The sequence below is a fragment of the Arachis ipaensis genome, chromosome B10, assembly GCF_059453495.1.
Source record: "Arachis ipaensis isolate K30076 ecotype BB chromosome B10, ASM5945349v1, whole genome shotgun sequence".
In the NCBI taxonomy this organism is placed as follows: Eukaryota; Viridiplantae; Streptophyta; class Magnoliopsida; order Fabales; family Fabaceae; genus Arachis; species Arachis ipaensis.
The window spans coordinates 122,456,228-122,476,039 of NC_142435.1; the positions used below are offsets into that span (position 1 = coordinate 122,456,228).

At 37.5% G+C, this 19,812-nt stretch overlaps 1 non-coding gene across 1 annotated transcript; it reads left to right on the forward strand.

Moving 5' to 3' along the window:
• The first annotated feature begins 10,398 nt into the window (after nt 1-10,398).
• Nucleotides 10,399-10,506, forward strand: LOC148581543 (small nucleolar RNA R71). The gene has a single exon (XR_015897202.1). It is a non-coding gene; the product is annotated as a small nucleolar RNA R71 (small nucleolar RNA).
• The last annotated feature ends 9,306 nt before the right edge of the window (nt 10,507-19,812 follow it).

A 19,812-nucleotide genomic window follows, 5' to 3' on the forward strand; every position in this document is an offset into this window, starting at 1 on the left:
ATATCTTTTAGTTTCTTGTTAGTCAAGTCATCAACTTTAATTTTCAAAATCAAATCTTTTTAAATTTCTTTTTCAAATCTTTTCAAAATAAATTTCAATCATATCTTTTTCAAAACTTAATTTCAAAATCTTTTTCTAACTTCTTATCTTTTCAAAATTTGTTTTCAAATCTTTTTCAATTAACCACTTGACTTTTTATTTGTTTTACTATTTCTTATCTTTTTCAAAACCACCTAACTACTTTTCTCTCTCTTTAATTTTCGAAAATCACTAACCACTTTTTCAAAATTCTTTTTATTTAACTAATTATTTTAAATTTTAAATTTATTTTATTTCTTTTAATAATTTTGAATTCTAACTTATAATTAAAATAAAAACAAAAATATTTTCTTTTATTTTAATTAAAATTTGAATAATCTCTCTCTCTCATCTCTTTCTATTTATTTATCTAATTACTAACACTTCTCTTCTTCTTAAAATTCGAACCCTCTCCTTCTCTCTGTGTTCGAATTCTCTTTATTCTCTCTCTACCTCATCCTTCTATTCTTCTCTTCTTCTACTCATATAAAGAAATCTCTATACTGTGACATAGAGGATTCCTATTCTCTCTTTGTTCTCTTCTTTTTCATATGAGCAGGAACAGGGATAAAGACATTCTTGTTGAAGCTGATCCTGAACCTGAAAGGACTCTAAAGAGGAAGCTAAGAGAAGCTAAGGCATAACACTCTGGAGAGGATCTAACAGAAATTTTCGAAAAAGAAGTAGACATAGCAAGCCTTTTCCATCATCTTCTCAGCAAAAGATAGAGAATTCTAAGCAGAGCCTCTTTGACTTAGCAACCATAGTCTCTGATCTATCTAAGACCATTCTCAGTTTCATGACTGAAACAAGGTCCTCCATCAGAAATTTGGAGGCACAAGTGGGTCAGCTGAGTAAAAGAGTTACTGAAACTCCTCCTAGTACTCTCCCAAGCAATACAGAAGAGAATCCAAAGAGAGAGTGCAAGACCATCAATATAACCAAAATGGCCGAACCCATAGAGGAGGAAGAGGCAGTGATTTCTAGTGAGGAAGACCTCAATGGACGTCCACTGACCACTAAGGAGTTACCTCCTGAGAAACCAAAGGAATCTGAGGCTCATACAGAGACCATAGAGATTCCACTAAACTTACTGTTGCCATTCATGAGCTTTGATGAGTATTCTTCCTCTGAAGAAGATGAAGATATTGTTGAAGAGCAAGTTGCTTAGTATCTAGGAGCAATCATGAAGCTGAATGCCAAGTTATTTGGTAATGAGATTTGGGAGGATGAACCTCCATTGCTCATCAATGAACTGAATGCTTTGGTTCAGCTAAAATTACCTCAGAAGAAACCGGATCCCAGAAAGTTCTTAATACCCTGTACCATAGGCACCATGACCTTTGAGAAAGCTCGAATAAACCTCATGCCACTCTCTGTAATGGAGAAACTAGGGATCTTTGAGGTACAAGTTGCAAGAATCTCACTAGAGATGGCAGACAAATCAATGAAACAGGCTTATGGACTTGAAGAGGATGTCTTAGTGAAGGTTGAAGGCCTTTACATCCCTACTGATTTAATAATCCTAGACACTGGGAAGGATGAGGATGAATCCATCATCCTTGGAAGACCCTTCCTGGCCACAGCAAGGGCTGTGATTGATGTGGATAGAGGAGAGTTAGTCCTTCAATTGAATGAAAACTACCTTGTGTTTAAGGCTCAAGGATCTTCTTCTGTAACCATGGAGAGGAAGCATGAAAAGCTTTTCTCAATACAGAGTCAAATAGAGCCCCCACACTCAACTTCTAAGTTTGGTGTTGGGAGACCACCATTAAGCTCTGAGTCTCTGTGAAGCCCTCTAAGAGCTCACTGTCAAGCTATTGACATTAAAGAAGCACTTATTGGGAGGCAACCCAATGTTATTTAATTATATTTATTTTAGACATTTGTTTTCCATTGTTATTTTATGTTTTCTTTAGGTTGATGATCATGTGAAGTCATAAAAATAGTTGCAGAAATAAATCAAAATAAAAAAATAGCATAAAAAATAGCACACCCTGGAGGATAGGCTTACTGGCGTTTAAACGCCAGTAAGGATAGCAGAATGGGCGTTTAACGCCCATGCAGGCAGCATTCTGGGCGTTCAGAAAAACGCCCAGTAAAGAAGGATTCCTGGCGTTTAACGCCAGCCAGGGTATCTGGTTGGGCGTTAAACGCCCAAATAGGCAGTCTAGTGGGCGTTAAACGCCAGAATGGATAGCATTCTGGGCGTTTAACGCTAGGATGACACAAGGGAGGTAATTTTGTTTCCAATTCGATTTTTTTCAATTTTTCATGTTTTAATTCATAATTTTTTGCATCAAACATATTTTAAACGTTCATCTTCAATTTCTAATTTCAAATATTAATAATCTTTCCAATTATTTTTAATTCTTTTTCAATTCTTTTCAAATCCTTCCAAAACATTTTCAAAACTTACATATCTTTTCAAATTCTTTTTCAACTCTTTTTCTTGCATACAGTAATAAGTTTTCAAAATTAATTGCATCATTCTTCTTCTACCCCCTTCTATCTTATTTTGCTTGAGGACGAGCAAACCTTTTAAGTTTGGTGTGGAAAAAAAGCTTTGCTTTTTGTTTTTCCATAACCATTAATGGCACCTAAGGCCGGAGAAACCTCTAGGAAGAGGAAAGGGAAGGCAGTTGCTTCCAACTCCGAGTCATGGGAGATGGAGAGATTCATCTCAAAAGCCCATCACTAGAAAGAGGATGGAGCAAACAAGAGAGCCCTCTCATGGACCTCAACAAGAGCACTCCATTATCCTCAATGAAATCAGAGAAGACCAAAAGGCCATGAGAGAGGAGCAACAAAGGCAAGGAAGAGACATAGAGGAGCTCAAGCACTCAATAAGATATTCAAGAGGAAGAACTAGCCGCCATCACTAAGGTGGACCCGTTCTTTAATTTCCCTGTTCTTATTCTTCTGTTTTTCGGTTTCCATGCTTTATGTTTTGTCTATGTTTTTTTATCTTTATTACATGATCATTAGTGTCTAGTGTCTATGTCTTAAAGCTATGAATGTCCTATGAATCCTTCATCTTTCTTAAATGAAAAATATTTTCTGAAAAAGAAAAAGAAGTACATGAGTTTCAAATTCTATCTTGAAATTAGTTTAATTATTTTGATGTGGTGGCAATACTTTTTATTTTCTGAATGAATACTTGAACAGTGCATATTTTTGACATTGTTGTTTATGGATGTTAAAATTGTTGGCTCTTGAAAGAATAATGAAAAAGGAGAAATGTTATTGATAATCTGAAAAATCATAAAATTGATTCTTGAAGCAAGAAAAAGCAGTGAAACAGAAAGCTTGCGAAAAAAAAGAGGGCAAAAAATAAAGAAAAAAAGAAAGAAAAAGAAAAAGCAAGCAGAAAAAGCCAATAGCCCTTTAAACCAAAAGGCAAGGGTAAAAAGGATCCAAGGCTTTGAGCATTAATGGATAGGAGGGTCCAAAGGAATAACATCCTAGCCTAAGCGGCTAAATCAAGCTGTCCCAAACCATGTGCTTGTGGCGTGAAGTTGTCAAGTAAAAGGCTTGAGACTGAGCGGTTAAAGTCGTGGTCCAAATCAAAAAGAGTGTGTTTAAGAGCTCTGGACACCTCTAACTGGGGACTCTAGCAAAGCTGAATCACAATCTGAAAAGGTTCACCCATTTATGTATCTGTGGCATTTATGTATTGGTGTGCGAATCGTGATCATTGCTTCCTTGGTAACGGCGCTAAAAACTCAATACGCACGTTCATGATCTTAATTCTATTTCACAACTTCGTACAACTAACCAGCAAGTGCACTGGGTCGTCCAAGTAATAAACCTTACGTGAGTAAGGGTCGATCCCACGGAGATTGTTGGTATGAAGCAAGCTATGGTCACCTTGTAAATCTCAGTCAGGCGGATATTAAAAGGTTATGGAGTTTTCGAATAATAATAATAATTAAACAGAAAATAAAGATAGAGATACTTATGTAATTCATTAGTGAGATTTTCAGATAAGTGTATAGAGATGCTTTCGTTCCTCTGAACCTCTGCTTTCCTGCTGTCTTCATCCAATCCTTCCTACTCCCTTCCATGGCAAGCTTTGTGTAGGGCATCACCGTTGTCAATGGCTACTTCCCATCCTCTCTGTGAAAATGGTCCGATGCACTGTCACTGCATGTCTAATCATCTGGAGGTTCTCGATCATACTGGAATAGGATTCACCCTCCTTTTGCGTCTGTCACTACACCCAGTACTCGCGAGTTTGAAGTTCGTCATAGCCATCTCTTCCCGGATCCTACTCGGAATACCACAGACAAGGTTTAGACTTTCCGGATCTCAGGAATGGCCATCCATGGGTTCTAACTTATATCACGAAGATTCTAATATCTCGGACTCGGTCCTCTGTATTAGATATCCAAGAGATACTCATTCTAGCTTGTTTGCATGTAGAACGGAAGTGTTTGTCAGGAACGCGTTCATAGGTGAGAATGATGATGAGAATCACATAATCATCACATTCATCATGTTCTTAGGTGCGAATGGATATCTTAGAATAGGAATAAGCTTGAATTGAATAGAAAAACAGTAGTACTTTGTATTAATTCATGAGGAACAGCAGAGCTCCACACCTTAATCTATGGAGTGTAGAAACTCTACCATTGAAAATACATAAGTGATAATGGTCCAGGCATGGCCGAGAGGCCAGCCCCCAAACGTGATCTAAAGATCAAAAGGTAATCCAAAGATGTCAAATACAATAGTAAAGAGTCCTATTTATACTAGACTAGCTACTAAGGTTTACAGAAGTAAGTAATTAATGCAGAAATCCACTTTCGGGGCCCACTTGGTGTGTGCTTGGGCTGAGCATGAAGCTTTCATGTGGAGAGGTCAATTTTGGAGTTGAATGCCAGTTTGTAACGTGTTTCTGGCGTTGAACTCCACTTTGCAACTTGTTTCTGGCGCTGAACGCTAGACTGCAACATGGAACTGGCGTTCAACGCCAGTTTGCGTCATCTAAACTCGGGAAAAGTATAGACTATTATATATTTCTGGAAATTTCTGGATGTCTACTTTCCAACGCAATTAGAAGCGCGCCATTTGGAGTTCTGTAGCTCCAGAAAATCCACTTTGAGTGCAGGGAGGTCAGAATCCAACAGCATCTGTAGTCCTTCTTCAACCTCTGAATCTGATTTTTGCTCAGGTCCCTCAATTTTAGCCAGAAAATACCTGAAATCACAAAAAAACACACAAACTCATAGTAAAGTCCAGAAATGTGATTTTTAATTAAAAACTAATAAAAATATACTAAAAACTAACCAAATCATACTAAAAACTATGTAAAAACAATGCCAAAAAGCGTATAAATTATCCGCTCATCACAACACCAAACTTAAATTGTTGCTTGTCCCCAAGCAACTGAAAATAAAATAGGATAAAAAGAAGAGAATATACTATAAATTCCAAACTATCAATGAAACTTAGCTCCAATCAGATGAGCGGGACTTGTAGCTTTTTGCCTCTTGAATAGTTTTGGCATCTCACTTTATCCATTGAAGTTCAGAATGATTGGCATCTAGAGGAACTCAGAGTTCAGATAGTGTTATTGATTCTCCTAGTTCAGCATGTTGATTCTTGAACACAGCTACTTTATGAGTCTTGGCCGTGGCCCTAAGCACTTTGTTTTCCAGTATTACCACCGGATACATAAATGCCACAGACACATAACTGGGTGAACCTTTTCAGATTGTGACTCAGGTTTGCTAAAGTCCCCAATTAGAGGTGTCCAGGGTTCTTAAGCACACTCTTTTTTTGCTTTAGACCTTGACTTTAACAGCTCAGTCTCAAGTTTTCACTTTACACCTTCACGCCACAAGCACATGGTTAGGGACAACTTGGTTTAGCCGCTTAGGCCAGGATTTTATTCCTTTAGACCCTCCTATCCACTGATGCTCAAAGCCTTGGATCCTTTTTATTACCCTTGCCTTTTGGTTTTAAGGGCTATTGGCTTTTTGCTCTTGCCTTTTGGTTTTAAGAGCTTTTGGCTTTTTCTGCTTGCTTTTTCTTTTTCTTTCTCTTTTTTTTTCGCCATTTTTTTTTCTGCAAGCTTTTTGTATTCACTGCTTTTTCTTGCTTCAAGAATCATTTTTATGATTTTTCAGATTATCAAATAACATTTCTCCTTTTCATCATTCTTTCAAGAGCCAACATATTTAACATTCATAAACAACAACTTCAAGAGACATATGCACTGTTCAAGCATACATTCAGGAAACAAAAAGTGTTGCCACCACATCAAAATAATTAAACTAGTTTCAAGGATGAATTCGAAACCATGTACTTCTTGTTCTTTTGTTTTTAGAACAGTTTTTATTTAAGAGAGGTGATGGATTCATATTTATAACTTTAAGGCATAGACTCTTAGACACTAATGATCATATAGTAAAGACACAAATATAAATAATCATAAAGCTCAAAATCGAAAAACAGGAAAATAAATAAACAAGGAGATTAAGGAATGAGTCCACCTTAGTGAGGGTGACGTCTTCCTCTTCTTGAAGAACCAATGGTGCTTTTGAGCTCCTCTATGTCTCTTCCTTGTCTTTGTTGCTCCTCCCTCATAGCTCTTTGATCTTCTCTAATTTCATGGAGGATGATGGAATGCTCTTGATGTTCCACCCTTAGTTATCCCATGTTGGAACTTAATTCTCCTAGGGAGGTGTTGATTTGCTCCCAATAGTTTTGTGGAGGGAAGTGCATCCCTTGAGGCATCTCAGGGATTTCTTGGTGATGAGCTTCTTCATGCGTCTCTTGAGATCCATGAATAGGCTCTCTTGTTTGCTCCATCCTTTTCTTAGTGATGGGCTTGTCCTCATCAATGAGGACATATCCTTCTATGTCAATCCCAGCCGAATTGCATAGATGGGAAATGAGGTGAGGGAAGGCCAACCTCGCCATAGTGGAAGACTTGTCAGCCACCTTGTAGAGTTCTTGAGGTATAATCTCATGAACTTCCACTTCCTCCCCAATCATGATACTATGGATCATGATGGCCCGGTCTATAGTAACTTCAGACCAGTTGCTAGTGGGAATGATTGAGCGTTGAATGAACTCCAACCATCCTCTAGCTACAGGCTTAAAGTCCAATCTTCTCAGTTGAACCGGTTTGCCTTTTGAGTCAATCTTCCATTGAGCTTCTTCCACACATATGTCCATGAGGACTTGGTCCAACTTTTGATCAAAGTTGACTCTTCTTGTGTAGGGGCGTGCGTTCTCTTCCATGATTGGCAAGTTGAACGCCAGCCTTACATTTTCCGGACTAAAATCTAAGTATTTCCCCCGAACCATGGTGAGCCAATGCTTTGGATTCGGGTTCACACTTTGATCATGGTTCCTAGTGATCCATGCGTTTGCATAGAACTCTTGAACCATTAGGATTTCGACTTGTTGAATGGGGTTGGTTAGAACTTCCCAACCTCTTCTTTGGATCTTATGTCGGATCTCCGGATACTCATTTTTCTTGAGTTTGAAAGGGACCTCGGGGATCACCTTCTTCTTGGCCACAACATCATAGAAGTGGTCTTGATGGGCTTTGGAGATGAATCTTTCCATCTCCCATGACTCAGAGGTGGAAGCTTTTGTTTTCCCTTTCCCTTTTCTAGAGGTTTCTCCGGTCTTAGGTGCCATCAATGGTAATGGAAAAACAAAAAGCTTATGCTTTTACCACACCAAACATAGAATATTACTCGCCCTCGAGCAAGAGAAGAAAGAAAAGAAGTAGAAGAAGAGAAAATATGGAGGAGAGTGAGGGGGTGTATTCGGCCAAGGTATAGAAGAGAGGGTTGTGTTGTGTGGAAATGAAGGAGGGATGGAGGGGTTTATATAGTGAGGGGAGAGGGGGTAGGTTCGGCCATATTGGGTGGGTTTGGGTGGGAAAGTGATTTTGAATTTTGAAGGTAGGTGGAGTTTATGGGGAAGAGTGGATGGATGTGAGTGGTGGTAGGTGGTAATAGGGAAGAGAGATTGAGGTGATTGGTGAAGGGCTTTGGGGAAGGGTTTTTATTGGAAAGAGAGGATGAATGTTTAGAAGAGGGAAGAATATGAGTGGAGGTAGGTGGGGATCTTGTGGGGTCCACAGATGCTGAGATGATCCTATGGGGTCCACAGATCCTGAGGTGTCAAGGATTTGCATCCCTGCACCAATTAGGCATGTAAAACGCCTTTGCATGCAATTCTGGCATTTAAACGCTGAATTGATGCTTGTTCTGGGCGTTCAACGCCTAGATGCAGCATGTTTCTGTTGTTGAACGCCAGTTCTATGCTTGTTTCTGGCGTTCAGCGCCAGCTCTTCTCAGGGTGCATTCCTGGCATTTGAACGCCAGGATGTTGCTTGTTTCTGGCGTTCAACGCCAGATCCATACTCTGTTTTGGTGTTGAACGCCAGCCAGATGCTCCTTACTGGCGTTTAAACGCCAGTAAGTCCTTCCTCCAGGGTGTGATTTTTCTTCTGCTGTTTTTGATTCTGTTTTTAATTTTTGTATTTATTTTGTGACTCCACATGATTATGAACCTAATAAAACATGAAAGAACAATGAAAATAAAAATAAAATTAGATAAATAAAAATTGGGTTGCCTCCCAACAAGCGCTTCTTTAATGTCAATAGCTTGACAGTGGGCTCTCACGGAGCCACACAGGTGATCAGGTCAATTTTATAGACTCCCAACACCAAACTTAGAGTTTGGCTGAGGCCTCCCAACACCAAACTTAGAGTTTGATTGTGGGGGCTTTGGTTGACTCTGTACTGAGAGAAGCTTTTTATGCTTCCTCTCCATTGTCACAGAAGGATAGCCTTGGGCCTTAAACACAAGGTAGTCCCCCTTCAATTGAAGGACTAATTCTCCTCTGTTAACATCTATCACAGCTCCTGCTGTGGCTAGGAAAGGTCTTCCAAGGATGATGGATTCATCCTCATCCTTCCCAGTGTCTAGGATTATGAAATCAGTAGGGATGTAAAGGCCTTTAACCTTTACTAGCACGTCCTCTACTTGTCCATAAGCCTATTTTCTTGAGTTGTCTGCCATTTCTAATGAGATTCTAGTAGCTTGCACCTCAAAGATTCCTAGTTTCTCCATTACAGAGAGTGGCATGAGGTTTATCCCTGACCCAAGGTCACACAGAGCCTTCTCAAAGGTCATGGTGCCTATGGTACAAGGTATTAAGAACTTTTCAGGATCCTGTTTCTTCTGAGGCAATGTCAGTTGATCCAGATCACTTAGTTCATTGATGAGCAAGGGAGGTTCATCTTCCCAAGTCTCATTGCCAAATAATTTGGCATTCAGCTTCATGATTGCACCAAGGTACTTGGCAACTTGCTCTTCAGTAACATCCTCATTCTCTTCAGAAGAAGAATACTCATCAGAGCTCATGAAGGGCATAAGGAGGTTCATTGGAATCTCTATGGTCTCTAGATGAGCCTCAGATTCCTTTGGTTCCTCAATGGAAAACTCCTTGTTGATCACTGGACGTCCCAGGAGGTCTTCCTCACTGGGATTCACGTCCTCTTCCTCTTTTGTGGGTTCGTCCATGATTGTTATATCAATGACCTTGCACTCTCTCTTTGGATTCTCTGCTGTATTGCTTGGGAGAGTACTAGGAGGTGTTTCAGTGATTTTCTTACTCAGCTGGCCCACTTGTGCCTCCAAATTTCTTATGGAGGACCTTGTTTCACTCATGAAACTTAGAGTGGCCTTGGACAGATCAGAGACTAAGTTTGCTAAATTAGAGGTATTTTGTTCAGAGTTCTCTGTCTGTTGCTGAGAAGATGATGGAAAAGGCTTGCTATTGCTAAACCTGTTTCTTCCACCATTATTAAAGCCTTGTTGAGGCTTTTGTTGATCCTTTCATGAGAGATTTGGATGATTTCTCCATGAGGAATTATAGGTGTTTCCATAAGGTTCACCCATGTAATTCACCTCTGCTATTGCAGGGTTCTCAGGATCATAAGCTTCTTCCTCAGAAGATGCCTCTTGAGTACTGTTGGATGATTCCTTCAATCCATTCAGACTCTGAGAGATCATATTGACTTGTTGAGTCAATATTTTATTCTGAGCCAATATGGCATTCAGAGTATCAATTTCAAGAACTCCCTTCTTCTGAGGCGTCCCATTATTCACGGAATTTCTCTCAGAAGTATACATGAATTGATTATTTGCAACCATGTCAATAAGTTCTTGAGCTTCTGCAGGCGTTTTCTTTAGGTGAATGGATCCACCTGCAGAATGGTCCAGTGACATCTTGGAGAACTCAGACAGACCATAATAGAATATATCCAGAATGGTCCATTCTGAAAGCATGTCAGGAGGTCACCTTTTGGTCATCTGTTTGTATCTTTCCCAAGCTTCATAGAGGGATTCACCATCTTTTTGCTTGAAGGTCTGAACATCCACTCTAAGCTTGCTCAGCTTTTGAGGAGGAAAGAACTTAGCCAAGAAGGCCGTGACCAGCTTATCCCAAGAGTTCAGTCTATCTTTAGGTTCTGAGTCCAACCATGTTCTAGCTCTGTCTCTTATAGCAAAAGGGAAAAGCATGAGCCTGTAGACTTCAGGATCTACTCCATTAGGCTTAACAGTCTCACAGATCTGCAGGAACTCACTTAAAAACTGGTAGGGATCTTCTGATGGAAGTCCATGGAATTTGCAGTTCTGTTGCATTAGAGCAACTAATTGAGGTTTCAGCTCAAAATTGTTTGCTCCAATGGTGGGGATTGAGATGCTTCTTCCATCAAACTTGGAAGTAGGTGTAGTATAATCACCAAGCATCCTCCTTGCATTATTATTATTTTCGGCTGCCATCTCCTTTTCCTTTTCGAAAATTTCTGTAAGGTTATCTCTGGATTGTTGTATTTTAGCTTTTCTTAGTTTCCTCTTCAGAGTCCTTTCAGGTTCTGGATCAGCTTCAACAAGAATGCGTTTTTCCTTGTTCCTGCTCATATGAAAGAGAAGAGAACAAGAAAAGAAGAGGAATCCTCTATGTCACAGTAAAGAGGTTCCTTATTGTTACTAGAAGAAGAAAGGGAATAGGAGTGAAGAAGAATGGATAATTCAAACACAAGGGTGAGGATAGGAGCAGTGATTTGAGATGAGGAGAAGTGTTAGTAATTGAATAAATAAACAGAATAAGATGAGAAAAAGAAGAATTCGAAAATTTAAACAAATTAAAAATAAAAATTAAGGTTAAAATTCGGAAATTAAAATTGAAATTAAGTTAAATTAAAATTTAAAATAATTAATTAATTAAAAAGAATTTTTGAAAAAGAGGGAGGTATTTTCGAAAATTAGAGAGAGAAGAGTAGTTAGGTGGTTTTGAAAAAGATAAGAAACAAACAAAAAGTCAATAAATTAGTTGATTGAAAAAGATTTGAAAATCAATTTTGAAAAGATAAGAAGATAAGAAGTTGGAAAAGATATTTTAAAATCAAATTTTTTTTTTTAAAAAAAGATAAAATTTTGAAAAAGATATGATATAAAGGATATGATAAAAAGATATAATTAAAAAGATTTAATTTTTAAGATTAAAATTGATTACTTGACTAACAAGAAACTAAAAGATAAGATTCTAGAACATAAAGATTGAACCTTTCTTAACAAGAAAGTAACAAACTTCAAATTTTTGAACCAATCACATTACTTGTTAGTTAAGTTTCGAAAATTTTGAAATAAAATTAAGAAAAAGATTTTGAAAATAATTTTTGAAATTTTCGAAAATCATAAAGAAAAAATGAAAAAGATTTGATTTTTGAAAAAGTTTTGAAAAAGATAGAATTTTCAAATTGAAAATTTGATTTGACTCATAAGAAACAACTAAATTTTAAAAAGTTTTAAAAAAGTCAACTCAAATTTTCGAAAATTTATGAGTGAAAAAGGGAAAGATAATTTTTTTTTTATTTTTGAATTTTTTAATGATGGAAGAGAAAAACACAAAATTGACTCAATGCAAGAACACTATGAATCTCAAGATGAACACCAAGAACACTTTGAATGTCAAGATGAACACCAAGAACTTATTTTTGAAAAATTTTCAAGAAAAGAAAACATGCCAGACACCAAACTTAAAATTTTTTTTAATTTTTAGACACTAAGAATTCAAGAATGCATATGAAAAACAAGAAAAGACACAAAACAAGAAAATATGAAGATCAAACAAGAAGACTGGCTAAGAACAACTTGAAGATCATGAAGAATGCAATGCATGAAATTTTCGAAAATAATTTTTTAGAAAATTAAAAAGATGCAATTGACACCAAACTTAAAACTTGAGTCAAGACTCAAACAAGAAACACAAAAAATATTTTTGATTTTATGATTTTGTAAATTTTTTTGTATTTTTCGAGAATTAATTGGGAAAAATGAAAAAGAAGAAAATATTTTTTTGATTTTTTCGAAAATAAGAATAATAAAAAGCTTAAAATTAAAATAAAATTACCTAATCTGAGTAACAAGATGAACCGTCAATTGTCCAAACTTGAACAATCTCCGGCAACGGCGCCAAAAACTTGGTGTGCGAAATCGTGATCATTGCTTCCTTGGTAACGGCGCTAAAAACTCAATACGCACGTTCATGATCTTAATTCTATTTCACAACTTCGTACAACTAACCAGCAAGTGCACTGGGTCGTCCAAGTAATAAACCTTACGTGAGTAAGGGTCGATCCCACGGAGATTGTTGGTATGAAACAAGCTATGGTCACCTTGTAAATCTCAGTCAGGCGGATATTAAAAGGTTATGGAGTTTTCGAATAATAATAATAATTAAACAGAAAATAAAGATAGAGATACTTATGTAATTCATTAGTGAGAATTTCAGATAAGTGTATAGAGATGCTTTCGTTCCTCTGAACCTCTGCTTTCCTACTGTCTTCATCCAATCCTTCCTACTCCCTTCCATGGCAAGCTTTGTGTAGGGCATCACCGTTGTCAATGGCTACTTCCCATCCTCTCTGTGAAAATAGTCCGATGCGCTGTCACTACATGGCTAATCATCTGGAGGTTCTCGATCATACTGGAATAGGATTCACCCTCCTTTTGCGTCTGTCACTACGCCCAATACTCGCGAGTTTGAAGTTCGTCATAGCCATCCCTTCCCGAATCCTACTCGGAATACCACAGACAAAGTTTAGACTTTCCGGATCTCAGGAATGGCCATCCATGGGTTCTAAATTATACCATGAAGATTCTAATATCTCGGACTCGGTCCTCTGTATTAGATATCCAAGAGATACTCATTCTAGCTTGTTTGCATGTAGAACGTAAGTGTTTGTCAGGCACGCGTTCATAGGTGAGAATGATGATGAGCGTCACATAATCATCACATTCATCATGTTCTTGGGTGCGAATGGATATCTTAGAATAGGAATAAGCTTGAATTGAATAGAAAAACAGTAGTACTTTGTATTAATTCATGAGGAACAGCAGAGCTCCACACCTTAATCTATGGAGTGTAGAAACTCTACCATTGAAAATACATAAGTGATAATGGTCCAGGCATGGCCGAGAGGCCAGCCTCCAAACGTGATCTAAAGATCAAAAGGTAATCCAAAGATGTCAAATACAATAGTAAAAAGTCCTATTTATACTAGACTAGCTACTAGGGTTTACAGAAGTAAGTAATTGATGCAGAAATCCACTTCCGGGGCCCACTTGGTGTGTGCTTGGGCTGAGCATGAAGCTTTCACATGGAGAGGTCAATTTTGGAGTTGAACGCCAGTTTGTAACATGTTTTTTGGCGTTGAACTCCACTTTGCAACTTGTTTCTGGCGCTGAACGCCAGACTACAACATGGAACTGGTGTTCAACGCCAGTTTGCATCGTCTAAACTCGAGCAAAGTATAAAATATTATATATTTCTGGAAATTCCTGGATGTCTACTTTCCAACGCAATTAGAAGCGCGCCATTTGGAGTTCTGTAGCTCCAGAAAATCCACTTTGAGTGCAGGGAGGTCAGAATCCAACAGCATATGCAGTCCTTCTTCAACCTCTGAATCTAATTTTTGCTCAGGTCCCTCAATTTCAGCCAGAAAATACATGAAATCACAGAAAAACACACAAAATCATAGTAAAGTCCAGAAATGTGATTTTTAATTAAAAACTAATAAAAATATACTAAAAACTAACCAAATCATACTAAAAACTATGTAAAAACAATGCCAAAAAGCGTATAAATTATCCGCTCATCATGTATCCGGTGGTAATACTAGAAAACAAAGTGCTTAGGGTCACGGCCAAGACTCATAAAGTAGCTGTGTTCAAGAATCAACATACTGAACTAGGAGAATCAATAACACTATCTGAATTCTAAGTTCCTATGGATGCTAATCATTTTGAACTTCAAAGGATAAAATGAGATGCCGAAACTGTTCAGAAGCAAAAAGGCTACAAGTCCCGCTCATCTAATTAAAACTAATCTTCATTGATATTTTTGAGATTTATTGTATTTTCTCTTCTTTTTATCTTATTTTATTTTTAGTTGCTTGGGGACAAGCAACAATTTAAGTTTGGTGTTGTGATGAGCGGATAATTTATACCCTTTTTGGCATTATTTTTACATAGTTTTTAGTATGTTTTAGTTACTTTTTATTATATTTTTATTAGTTTTTATGCAAAAATCATATTTTTGGACTTTATTATGAGTTTGTGTGTTTTTCTGTAATTTCAGGTATTTTCTAGCTGAAATTGAGGGACCTGAGCAAAAATCTGATTCAGAGGCTGAGAAAGGACTGCAGATGTTGTTGGATTTTGACCCTCCTGCACTCTAAGTAGATTTTCTTGAGCTAAAGAAGCCCAATTGGCTCACTCTCAATTGTGGTGGAAAGTAGACATCTTGGGCTTTCCAGCAATATATAATAGTCTATACTTTACCCAAGATTTGATGGCCCAAACTAGCGTCTAAATGCCCACCAAAGACCCTTTTCTGGAGTAAAACGCCGGAATTGGCACCAGAACTGGAGTTAAACGCCCAAAATGGCACCCAAGCTGGCGTTTAACTCCAAGGATGGCCTATCCACGTGAAAGCTTCAATGCTCAGCCCAAGCACACACCAAGTGGGCCCCAGAAGTGGATTTCTGCACTATTTACACTTAGTTACTCATTTTCTGTAAACCTAAGTACTAGTTTAGTATAATAGCACTTTTTACTATTGTATTAGGATATTTTGATCATTTTTAGATCAAGACTTGGACTTGGAGGCTGGCCACATGGCCATGCCTAAACTATTTTCACTTATGTATTTTCTACGGTGGAGTTTCTACACCGCATAGATTAAGGTGTGGAGCTCTGCTGTTCTTCATGAATTAATGCAAGTACTATTGTTTTTCTTTCAATTCATGCCTACTTCTTCTCCAAGATATACACTCGTACTTAATTCAGTTAAGTCAGAATGAAGGAGTGACCCGTGACAATCACCTAATCTTTGTTACTTGCTTAGCCAAGATCTGCGTGCCTGACAACCGCAAAGCGGTCTACATGATGTTCAACGTAGTCATTGGACGACAGCCGGAGTATATTCTCTTGGGTCTCTGATATGCGATTTGCATCATCTCTCCTGACAACAGAGCATCCGAATCTAAGATCAGAACCTTCGTGGTATAGGCTAGAACCATTGGCAGCCATTCCTGAGATCTGGAAAGTCTAAACCTTGTCTGTGGTATTTCGAGTAGGATCTAGGAAGGGATGACTGTGACGACCTTCAAACTTGCGAATGTTGGGCGCAGTGACAGTGTGCAAAAGGACAAGGGATTTTTCATCCGAGAGGATCATACAGCTTGCCATGGAAGGGAGTGCGCATGATTGGAAGAAGGCAATAGGAAAGTAGAGGTTCAGAAACAACAAAGCATCTCCAAACGCTTATCTGAAATTCCCACCAATGAATTACATAAGTATCTTTATTTTATTTTATGTTTTATTTATCTTTTAATTATAAAAACCCATAACCATTTGAATTCGCCTGACTAAGATTTACAAGATGACCATAGCTTACTTCAAGCCGACAATCTCCGTGGGATCGACCCTTACTCACATAAGGTATTACTTGGACGACCCAGTGCACTTGCTGGTTAGTTGTGCGGAGTTATGAAAAGTGTGAATCACAATTTCCCACACCACTCACTAAGCTTGTGTGATCGAGCTCTAAAACCATGTTCCAAAATAAATTTCTTCAAGCAAGTTCAAAAATTTTAATTCAAATTAGTGAAATGCCTTAAAATAGTTTCTTGGAAAATAAATTATTACTTCAACCAAGTAGTACTTAAATACAAGCAACTAACTACACATGCAATTGATGCGTGGCAGATTAGACCAATTAAGAAGTCAATATAAAAACAGCGTTGCGAGTATAGTTCTTAACCAGCTAAAATCCGCCTCATCAATTTAGAAAGGCTGTCACAAAAGTTTAGAATAAAAATACTGGGAGTATGAATCCCAGGTCATCTCCTAACGAGTTGCTAGAAAGGGTGCTAAGTTATTAATATGGAGTTTTCCGAGGATTTTGAGAGTTGAATGATCGAAAATAAATAATTGTAATTTAAAAGAGAAATATATATTTTAATTAAAAATCCTTGACTGGGGGGAATGATTAATTGGAAGTTCTATCCTTGTTGGAATTTTCTCAAGTGTAGTATAAAGAGGTTGTTATTTTCACTTAGTTAACCCTTACTAAATAAAGGAAAGTCAAGTGATTGAGCTAACTCTTATTCACAAATCCTAGTCCTCTCCCTTGGGAAGGTCTAGCGTTAGTAAATATAGAATTAGCCAAAAACTTCCAATTTAACTAATCACTTGAGCATTCTAACTCAAGTGTCTCCTTTTAATCAACCCCCATGTCAAGTTGGGAATTGGTATGCGAAATTGTTACTCTGAGGTTGTAAAATTTGTTGTTCGTTCTCTCCCTGGCAATGGCGCCAATAACTGGTGCACAATACCATGATCCAAACATAACTTCACAACTTCGCACAACTAACCAGCAAGTGCATTGGGTCATCCAAGTAATAAAACCTTACGTGAGTAAGGGTCGATCCCACGGAGATTGTTGGTATGAAGCAAGCTATGGTCACCTTGTAAATCTCAGTCAGGCGGATATCAAATGGTTATAGTATTTTCGAATAATAATAAATAAACAGAAAATAAAGATAGAAATACTTATGTAATTCATTGGTGAGAATTTCAGATAAGCGTATAGAGATGCTTTCGTTCCTCTGAATCTCTGCTTTCCCGCTGTCTTCATCCAATCAGTCTTACTCCTTTCCATGGCAAGCTTTATGTAAGGGCATCACCGTTGTCAATGGCTACATTCCATCCTCTTGTGAGAAAGGTCCAAATGCTCTGTCACAGCACGACTAATCATCTGAGGTTCTCGATCATACTGGAATAGGATTTACTATCCTTTTGCGTCTGTCACTACGCCCAGCATTCGCGAGTTTGAATTTCATCACAGTCATTCAATCCCTGAATCCTACTCGGAATACCACAGACAAGGTTTAAACTTTCCGGATTCTCATGAATGCCGCCATCAATCTAGCTTATACCACGAAGATTCTGATTAAGAGATCCAAGAGATATTCATTCAATCTAAAGTGGAACGGAAGTGGTTGTCAGGCACGCGTTCGTAGGGGAATGATGATGATTGTCACATTCATCACATTCATATTGAAGTGCGAATGAATATCTTAGAAGCGGAATAAGTTGAATTGAATAGAGAAACAGTAGTACTTTGCATTAATTCGTGAGGAACAGCAGAGCTCCACACCTTAATCTATGGAGTGTAGAAACTCTACCGTTGAAAATACATAAGTGATAAGGTCCAGGCATGGCCAAATGGCCAGCCCCCAAACATGATCAATATGATCCTAAGATGAACTAAAAATCATATGATGATCCGAAGATTTTAAATACAATAGTAAAAAGTCCTATTTATACTAAACTAGTTACTAGGGTTTACAGAAGTAAGTAATTGATGCATAAATCCACTTTCGGGGCCCACTTGGTGTGTGATTGGGCTGAGCTTGAATTTTACACGTGGAGAGGTCATTCTTGGAGTTGAACGCCAGTTTGTAACATATTTCTGGCGTTCAACTCTGGTTCGTGACGTGTTTCTGGCGTTTAACTCCAGACTACAGCGTAGAACTGGCGTTCAACGCCCTTTTGCGTCATCTAAACTCGGCCAAAATATGGACTATTATATATTTCTGGAAAGCCCTGGATGTCTACTTTCCAACGCAATTAGAAGCACGCCATTTTGAGTTCTGTAGCTCCAGAAAATCCACTTTGAGTGCAGGGAGGTCAGAATCCAACAGCATCAGCAGTCCTTCTTCAACCTTTGAATATGATTTTTGCTCAAGTCCCTTAATTTCAGCCAGAAAATACCTGAAATCACAGAAAAATACACAAACTCATAGTAAAGTCCAGAAATGTGAATTTAACATAAAAACTAATAAAAACATCCCTAAAATTAACTAGATGCTACTAAAAATATACTAAAAACAATGCCAAAAAGCATATAAATTATCCGCTCATTAGGAATCTACTCCATTGACATGAAAATTACTTGCATATAATTAAAAAGGGAATAAAAGAAAGACATGATAGACAACAACTGCAATTTAATTAAAACTAAAAGTAATCATTTTCATTAACAATCCATGAAAATAATCCAATTGTAACTTTAAACAAGAATTAAGAATATGGAATAAATAAAAGAGTAAGGAAACAAACTAGAATAGTATCTTCAACAGATTCACTTAATCATTGTCAATCTAATTCAATCCGCGGCAACGGCGCCAAAAACTTGATGGGAAAATTTGGAAAAACGGATTTCCAAACACCCAAAACTAACCGGCAAGTGTACCGGGTCGCATCAAGTAGTAAAACTCACTTAGAGTGAGGTCGATCCCACAGGGATTGATGAATCAAGCAACTTTAGTGGGTGATTAGTTTAGTCAAGCTAACATTTAAGTGAAATTGGGTGAGACTTGAAGCAACAAAATGTAAATGACAAGGAATTATAAATTGCAGAAAGTAAATGTGTAGAAACTTAAAGTGCAAGAAAGGTAAATTGATAGAATCTTAAATAGCAAGAAATGTAAATTGTATCAAATGTAAATGAAATTGGGTGCAGGAAAATTAAAGAAAGCAATAGCTCAAGCAATTGAAAAAGAACAAGCAGCTGGAAATTTAAAGTACAGGAGGAATAAAGGAAATTGAGAGCTGGGATTGAAAAATGTAAACAAGCAGAAGTATAATGACAATTAAACAGAGAAGAAAATGAATCTAAATGCAGTAGATCTAAACAAGAGAAATAAAATTACTTGAAGAATTAAAACAGAAAGTGACTGATGCTTAGTTGCAGCAATTTAAAAGAAGGTTGAAGATCTTAGGAGTGGAAGAGACTAGAAAACAAGTCTAGATCTCAAATCCTTCCTTGATCCAACAAGAAAAATTCCAAAAGAAATAAGGAAAAGTAAATTGCAGAAGAATAGAAGATGAAGCAGTAATCAGAATTTGAATTATGCAGAAAAAGTAAACAAGAGATCTCAAAGTGAGAATTGAAACAGAATTCCTTCAATTCTCTAATTCAAGTTAAGATGTAAAAGTGAGCTCTCTACTACTACTCTCTATTGGAGCTAGCCTCTATACTCTCTAATGGGACTCCCCCTTTTGAAAATGAGAGTGATGCCTTTATATAGGCTTTTTACAAAATAAAATGAAATTGAAATG